The 6000-nt window shown below is 42.4% G+C and overlaps 1 protein-coding gene across 5 annotated transcripts in view; it reads right to left on the minus strand.

Annotated features, from left to right (window-relative positions):
- Positions 1 to 3649, minus strand: part of col7a1l (collagen type VII alpha 1-like) — a 75294-nt gene extending 71645 nt beyond the window's left edge. For 2 of the 5 annotated variants that reach the window (XM_035950153.2, XM_035950151.2), the window contains exon 1: positions 3257 to 3648. The gene's annotated coding sequence lies outside the window, so the exon portion shown is untranslated. Of the gene's footprint in view, positions 1 to 3256 lie in introns of all 5 variants that reach the window. The other 3 variants (XM_035950152.2, XM_035950154.2, XM_035950156.2) reach the window with 3 other exon arrangements.
- Positions 3650 to 6000: the final 2351 nt, after the last annotated feature.

The following is a 6000-nucleotide window of genomic DNA, read 5'->3' on the forward strand; positions in this document are numbered from 1 at the left end:
GGTGGAAAAAGGATCGTTGGAGAAATGTCAGAAACGCTTGGTTTTGTCTCAGTCGACTGGACAGGTGTGTTGGTGTCTGTGTTGGACTGACAGCAGCTGGCAGCCTGCTGGAGTGTCAGTGTGGAAATGGAGACAAAGTAAGTAAACTTGCAGTGCAGCTACGAGGTAGACAGCATTAAGAAATCAACAGTATCAAAGTTCGGCTGTGGAAGTGTGGAAGACAGGCGGATGGAGATAGTCTTTGGCAGGGTTCCTAAGAAACGACAGCAGGACAGGTACATTTTATGACATACAGATGAGGCTTGCTGTTGTAAGAACTGGCATTCTTCTCAGCAATCTGGGTGGAGGCAGAGCAGTGGTTGTCCATGAGACCAAATTGAAGTACAGTAATATTCTGTAATAGAGAAAATCGACCTCTTTTTCTTTCCCCGACAGAGGAAACTGCAGGTTAGTATGAAAGAGATTAGCCCTAAGGCTACAGCTTTTGACTCCGTACAGTGGAGGAACTTCAGTCTCATTGGGACTTCAGCTGTTTTACTGGAATATTATCTCCCACAGAGATGTGTAAAGTGATATTTAAAAGCAAGTGTGGATGCATCCTGGAATGATAAGAACTTATCGGGTATCTCTACTGAATTTGAGCTGCTCAGTCCAGCTCAAGTATCCTCCACTCAGTGTGTTAAAACCCTCCCCTAGCTGTGTACTGATGGCAGCAGATATGTACCAACAGAAAGACCTACAACACTCAGTTACATGAACAGAATCAGCGCATACGTAGAAGACCAAATCTAACACTTACATCAGCACATTACACATGAGCAAAGGAACTGCACAGCGGGATTGGATTATCAGGTAGGAAATGAATGAAGTAACCGTCAGAGAGCAACACATTCATCTAGAGAAATGGTTCATGCTGTTATGTTTTACATTAAGTTGCTAATCCCTACATGCCTGAGCTTTCACATAGTTTGTGTGTCTGTGCGTTTGAGTGCTGTATGGGTGTAAATTCATAAGCATAACATCAGAGATCTGCATTCACTCAACTGCTATGCATGACGTGGAAACCTAACAAATTTCTTTTGGCTTTCAAGATTTACGATCCATCAAGCTAATTCATCACCTTCAACGTTTCCCCCTGACAGCATATTTTTAACTAAGAATTAATATGCTAATAACATCAAAATAAATCAGATTAATGAGAAACAATCTGAATTCCAGAAAATTTCTCAGTGTGATTTGACCATCTGGTCTGACTAAGACTGAATGACTGAAGGCTGAATAGTTTACAGCCTCTTCAGATGGAAGTGAGAGCTGGCAGGGCTTGAACTCTAATGTAACACAGCCAAAAAACTACACTCTTCCCCCTCCACATACCAGTGCACATCTAAGATCTGTCTCTGCATGTACAGTATCTCCTTTTTATTGAAGTCCGGAGACCACAAACTCAAGCGTGTGCGGAGATGAATGACAGCCAGTGCAGTTGGTATCCATCCTACGGTGGGATTGGTACATGGGTTTTTCAGAATAGGTGTTGAGAAAAGTAACAGAGAAGCAGAACTTGGGAGTCTTACAGTGGCTTCAATATGACGAAACAATTTTGTGAGCTTTTTCTTTTCACAAAGGTGGTGGAAGTTTCCTGAAGCAAGCAGGCTATCCTGATATTGTGCCAAAATAAATGTGTTTTTCGTTCATCCAAAGGATTTTGAAAAGAAAGCCAAAGCGTGACCCACCCTGACAGGGACTACAAGAGTATATGCTGGTGGTTCTGTGAGGCTCCAGTTAGACACAGCACAGGTTTGAGCTTATATTTGTGTCATGCTGGTACTGACAATACCAATTTATGGCAATTATAATGTTTACCATGTTCACCTTTAGCTTAGTGTGTTTGTAGCATCTGCTGTTTGATTGATGGCAATGCTGCAAGAGGAAAAGTCATGGAATCACCTAAATTAGAGTAATTCCCCCCCCTGGGAACCATTAACATCTGTACAGAACATCATGGCAGTCTTTCTAGTGGTTGTTGAGATATTTCAGTCTTGATCAAGGTGATGGACCAAACAACCGTCACAGACTCCCTGCCAAAGATCGCAGCTCTTAACAACAATACCTCAAGACATTCCTGCAGTGTCTGCAGTCGTAAACTCAACTCAGATTACTCAGACACACAATGATCCCACATCAAAAACGTTTGCAGAAGAGCGCGTCCATCACTCTGACCACAGGGGGATCACAAGCACCTTGCTGCCTAGCAGAGGAGTGAGTGAGCTTATTGTGTCTGAGGCCTTTAGTTTATCAATGCCCCGGGAGGATTAAATAATGTTACAAAATGAAGTTTACTGTCCCTGGCCCTTACACTCCCTCTTTGTTCCCTATCTCCATTTGTCACACACACACACACACACACACACACACTCTTGCTCACACATCGCATGCCTGCAAGTCTAACTGCACGTCAGCTATTTCTACATAATGGCATTTTCCACCTCACCACTTCACAGGATGGATTATCCCTGTAGGTGGGAAACTGGTAACAGTGAAAAGGCACACACTGAAGCACACACAGCTCAGAACTACAATGTGTGATAGGAGATGTCTTTGGTGCAACGCATCAAGATCTACTGCTAAATCACACGCTAACAAATTAAAGCACACACTCTACTCACAGCCTGCAGAATACCGTCTTAATAACACTTGGCGTCAACACACACAGACAAGTCTATGCAAGGAAGGGGAAATATCCTGATTTCACTCTACATAGTTTTGTCTCCTGACAATGTGCTCACAAACAACTTGGTATGCTCAAATTATTCAGGATACACTAGAGCTGACATGACTGTAAAATGCATGGCATCTTCTTTTTTATGCTCGTATTGAATTTGAATGTGTAAAATCTGCAGGGAAGCACAGTGAGATAAACACACACAAGCAGAGGAGATGTGTGCATGCTCGAGTGTGGTGCTCCGTAACGGAATAAGATGTGCATTTGCAGCAATTATTGTATCTTATCACTGTAAAGCAGTTGAGACGACGAGCACTAACATCAGACAGGTTATGCTATTTAAGGAGAAATTTTACTATAAGGAGCAGCAGTAATGGCTCAGTATAAAAAGTGCTGGCCTCAGTCCAGACAGTTAGGGTGCAACAAGGGTATGTGGGCAGTTAAGAATTCAAAACTACTCTGTAAAGCACCATATTAAAGTGCAGTTAAACTAATGGATTTTCACTATGGCCCTAAAATGGGCCCATTTTCACTTACCACTGCTGACAAGTCATTATCTTCCCAATCCAGGTGGCTTCTTGAGGGTCAAGAGGGGAGAAAAAAATAACCCCTAAAAATACACACAAAAAAAATGTTTAATCCAATTCAGACAAAAACAAATCTGGAATTGAGATTGTATCCTTGTAGAGGCGGTTAAAAGAGATGACTGACTAAATGAGAACCAGCGTATCTGTATGTCTGTGTGATAGAGGTGTGGAAGAGTGGATGAATGACATAGATTTTCCTTCCTGGGCTCTGCAGAAAAGTTTAGGATGAGTGTTGGGGGTGGGGGTGAAGCTGCTGCAACCTGTTGGCTCAGAGAGAGAGAGAAAGAATTAGATACAGACAGAAACACACAGCCAGAGAGAGAGGCTGCTGATGAGCTTTGACCCTGCTGGAAATGCATCATTACTGTTATACAGTGCATTTGTGTGGAGAGCACGGAGGCGTAGTCACACACTGCCAAGCTTTCACCTCAAGTGGTGCAGTAAAATGGTGCTAAGTACTCAGAGCTTAACTCTGAATATTGCTAGGATCTACCAAAAACACACACTTGAAGACAGCAGTCAACCCCCGAACAACCCCTGCATGTTTTCTGCAAATAATATACAAGATCTGACACGTTGCCGACCCACTGCTCTTCTTGTCTTTAAATGCTTCTTTGAGTTGTTTGCATTTCAGTTTCACAGTGCAAAATATATTTTGATTCTAAAAAACTCTCCCCGGTGTGATTTTAAAGAACAAATGCAGCTCTGCTTTTGCACAATATTCCATTCATCCCAGCAATACATTATGAAGCATCAAATAAGCAACCAATAAGCGCAGCCAAGGTCGGTTTGTTGAGGCGTGAGCTCTCGTATTCCCTGCATACTTGCGTATTCAAGGTTTGTAAACTCACACATAAACCCAACCAGAATAGCTTGTAGAGCAAACACCTTCTCAAAACAGAAAGAGGGATAAATCTGTCATGTTTTACAAGCCCCTCTCAGTTGTTTTGTGTGTCTGTGTGTGTGCGGTTTGTGTATGCTGAGGGCCATCGGGTCGTCTTTAATGGTCGACCCCAGGAATGCGGTGGCCACTTTAACGGGGTTTAGCCAGCTGTCAGTCTTGACGCGCTATAACTCAACAAACGCACTCCACACAAGGCGGGGCCGGCTGATCTGCAGATTCAGATAATAGTGCAGGGACGGGAGATGCTACTATATATGTATGTAATTACACTATTGTATGATACAGTTGAAAGCATTCATTACTGCACACATGGGTTCAAAATTACAGTGGTAGCTACAGTAATGTCTATCATCTGTTTGCAGTATACGCATCAGTGCCACATGACTTCCAAGCAAGGAATCGCTGTAACGAGGTGGAGGAAATGTTGAAAACATGCAAATAGCTGCGTCTGTGAAAAGGTGAAGAGAGCATGCATGCATTTTAATGCACATTTACCATGCCAGTGGCTGCAAATTTAAATAAATAAGCTTGTAAGAAATATTTGAATAAATCAGGGATGTCATGAAAAAGAAGAATTCCTACAAATGCAACAATACAGCATCATGCTGCTTTTCAAGTGTGTGGGATACATGGAAATTCTTTGAGTTTTTAGCCAAATCAAAATAACATAATGTCACTGGTTGAATATTCAGTACTGAATACAAACAGACCAAACATTTTTAAAAATCCGTGTCCTATTACCTGCAGTACAAACAGTGTAAAATGGATTTAGCAGCAAAGAAAGGAAGATCTGGTGAAAGGGCGGCACTTCTTACAGATGATTTAAATCCCAAACCCCGAACAGAACCTCCTTAGGAGCCGGATAGCTGTGCTGCATTAGTTACCATGGTGATGTAGGAGGTTAAACGAGAACCACCTTCATGACACTGAATCTCTGACTTTAGGCTCAACTTAACTGGCTAATTTGTTAAATGCAATCTTAATGGATCAAATTTTAAAGTGTGTGTCTGCCATTAAAGTAGAATTTTCACACATTTTTTAAATCTGAGTTCCATTCAATGGTGACTGAAAGTGACCATGACGTATATCGAAAATGTGTGTGCAAAGCAATTCAAAAGTACGTGTTTAGCTAAGAGAAAGTCACGTCAGTGTGTCAGTCTTCTTTGTTGCATCAATTTGGTACCTAATATTACTACAGGATTTAACAAAGTCTTGTTGATGAAGGCAGCAGCAGTGTAGCATCTATTATGTAAAATACAGGACCTCCACAGAGGATTTATCTGTGTGAGAGTGAGTAACGTGCTATATTCTAGTTTGGCCTGAGGGCCGTCTGAGCTTCACGCTGCCCTGCTGCTGACCCTGAGCACATGTTCAGGAAGTTCAGGAGGGAGCATCAATCAGGACCACTCTCACTAGACAGTCAAAGGTCAGTGTGCATATCTCTGTACATCACAGCTCTCCTGTGATACTGTAAAAAGGGCCCCAGTGTGAAGAGGAGCTTCCGCCGCTCATGTTAATACTGATTGCACTGCAGGAGAACAAAGCCTAAGAGCTTCTTACTACATCAACAACCTTGCTGAAAACATTCAACACTTTACAGTCTTGATCGCCTCTTAATCTCATTTACGTCACGGGTGACTGAGCCTGACTGTCTTTCAGCAGCAGTAGCGGCAGGTGTGGTTAGAAATAAAAGGTGTTGTGGACCTGTTGGGGGTATTCAAATAGGGAATATTAACCAGCCTTGTTGCAGCTAATCGGCCTCCTTCCTTCCTTCTTTCCTTGTTTCCTTC

Source organism: Amphiprion ocellaris, chromosome 21, assembly GCF_022539595.1.
Source record: "Amphiprion ocellaris isolate individual 3 ecotype Okinawa chromosome 21, ASM2253959v1, whole genome shotgun sequence".
Lineage (NCBI taxonomy): Eukaryota > Metazoa > Chordata > Actinopteri > Pomacentridae > Amphiprion > Amphiprion ocellaris.